This window comes from Oratosquilla oratoria, chromosome 6, assembly GCF_046742065.1.
Source record: "Oratosquilla oratoria isolate Oo_2021 chromosome 6, ASM4674206v1, whole genome shotgun sequence".
Classification (NCBI taxonomy): domain Eukaryota; kingdom Metazoa; phylum Arthropoda; class Malacostraca; order Stomatopoda; family Squillidae; genus Oratosquilla; species Oratosquilla oratoria.
The window spans coordinates 73,811,823-73,814,707 of record NC_134782.1 but is presented as its reverse complement, the minus strand read 5'-3'; positions in this window follow the sequence as shown (position 1 = coordinate 73,814,707).

Sequence of the window (2,885 nt, the reverse complement as noted above, 5' to 3'; positions counted from 1 at the left end):
CACCTATTCGTTTATCTATTTACTTATCTATTATCGTTATTATTCCATTTATTATTATCATTACTTTGGACTACCAAAGATAGGTAGGCACGTAGAAAAACAACGTCCTGGTGATCGTGATTAAAGTTACAAAAGGATGGAATGTAGGATTAAAAGAGAAGGGTTAATCAAGCATATTCTTTAACCAATCTTGGCCGCGAGGCTTAATACAAATTTGAATTTCCCATTAAAAACTAACCTATCTAACTTGCGCTTTAACAGTTCGAGATCGATCCTTACCCGGGCTCGTGAGCTTACGCTGTTTACTGGGGAGGTTCCTGTCGTGGCTGGGCGCCACGGTGGTGGGAGACTGATGGTCGGGGGCACGTCGTGGAGACTGTTCGAACCCTCGCCCCGACAACTGTTCACTGGGTATCGTCACTACCGTGGACACCGTCTCCTCCTGCGTTCATGTATGAACAGTTCCGGATCATCGAGAAGGTTAAGGTCCGAGCAGGTACCAGCCCCGCGAACCATGAAAAATAAATAAATAAATAAATAAATAAATAAATAAAACAGTTCGAGTACCATACCTTCAAGTCTTTTCTTCCATCTCGAACAAATGTTTTTTTTTTTTTTTTTCTTTTTTTTTAACCAATAAAGGGAGGGAAGAGTTGTCTTTTTTTAACTTCTACAACCATTGATTTCAGAAAAAAGGGTGCTCGTTCAGTGGAAGGGGGGGAGGGATTTAATTAATATATTGCACTTGATCAGTAACAGCGTGTGGTACTTCCAAGTTACGTGGCTTAGTTTGATGAATTATTCAACCTCTCGTCTGTAACAGGTTAAACAAAAGTCACGATTAAGTTGACGGACGATGCAAAACTACTGAGGGAAATGGTAAGAAACTGCTTGGCACTACAGGAGGGCCTAAATGCGTTCTATGACAGGTGAGACCGCCATTCAAGTAAATAAATGCAGGATGATAGAAACGGAGAAATTAAACAAAATGATAATATTAATTGAGGCCCTTAGGTTTTGTAGTGCGTCCACCACACAAATGAATAAAATCGCCCACAATCAAATGGAAGCAGATCCGAATCTGACCCATGACACAAGAACCATGCATATGCACGAGTAATATTTCATTATTGATCATTTGGCATAATACTTCTATATGTATATATAAAGCACTTCTCTCATATTTTTTCTAATTTACAAAACTCGCATTCACCCTAAAACAACAAAAGATATGTTAACATATTTTTGGTATCCTATGGATCAGATCCAAGTGCCCTCGTGAGTATGTTACGTGGGTGTAGAAAGGGTGAGAGTTAACTGCGCGAGTTGGTCAGCCCCGCCGTCAGTGACGTCATGAGTTCGAGGATTTGAGCGAGGTTGATGAGGTCGGCCTCGACGAGGTTCTCCTCCACCCCCGCAGTGCCACGCCAGGCAATCCCTCCTTAAACCTACCTGAGCTTAACCTCCTTCAACACAAAGACTCACTTCGCAAATATTATGATCGCGAATTTTGTGATCGCGATTTTTTTTTTCAACGTAAGGGGGGTGGGGGTTGTCTGTGGAGTGGGTGTCTGTTCTTTAAAACTCCCTTCAAACTGGCGAAAGCCTCATCTAACTCCTAAAGTATTAAAAAAATCTATGGAAGAAAATTCATGAAGCACATCACTGTGTTGAAGAATTTGAGGGGTTTGTATCTTTTCTAATTACAGGAGTTGAACCCCTTTTAAGGTGGTTGGATCCTTTGTAGAGAATTTGGATCCTACAGGAAGAATCCAACCCAATAACAGGGATTAAACCCCATCAAAAAAGATCTTACCCCAATGAGAAATATTCAATTCCATTTTTAGAATCCGATCCCCTTAAGAAGTTTCTATTGGATTGTAAAGTTATACATAGTGTCCCTCCATCGTAAGCTCTTCCCAGCTGACTCTCAGGCTCGTTTCACACGTATCGACTTTTCACGCGTCCATAGACACCCATATTTATTTGAGAGCACGACGTCGTGTCGTGGACGGCGCACGGCGAAAAGTCGATATGTGTGAAACGGGCTTTACTGGTATGAAAGTGAGCGTTTCGAGTCTACTGAAACACTCGTGAAAACGTCACTGCGGAAGAGTCAATTAATTCTAAAATCCTCAAAAGTAAATCTAACATGTGCAGCTGATTCCACTTCTAAGTACTAGTGTCTGGTGTCTTTAAGAAAGCTGTCGAAATCAACTGTCTTTGCGTACGAACGATTCTCTCAAACCACCGTCGCACATTTCATAAATTTTGTTTTTGTTAGTGCCGGGCGATTTTTTTTTTTAGTTGTGTGTAGAATGTGGGATTGGGGGGGTCGTATTGAGGGTGATTTCAGTTAACCCTTTCACTACGACGAGGTACTTTATTCTATGCAATTTCATCTATTTATGTAACGTTATTTATCTATTTATTTATTTAGCTATTTTATTTATTTCTTCTAACACCTGATGCTCGACACCGAAAATGTCTTTCCTGAGTCACGGTGGCTGTATATGTGCTGTGTCTTGCTGCATTGCTTGTGACCCAGGGCAATGAACGAGATGCAGGGATGCCCGGTCATCCAGGAGGAGCCAAGAAAAGAGAGAGGGAGGGAGGAGTGGTGAATGGGAGAGGAGTGGGTGGGGGTGAAATGGGTAGGAATGGAATTATGCCTTTTAATATTAGCTACCTCCCTTATAGGGGGGAAAAATCCCTTGGAATATGTATGTATGTATGTATGTATGTATGTATGTATGTATGTATGTATGTATGTATGTATGTATGTATGTATGTATGTATGTATGTATGTATGAGTCACGGTGGCAGGCAGCCAAAACTGCCGACGTGATCTTTGTGACAGGGAAGGTACAAAATAATGAAGAAAA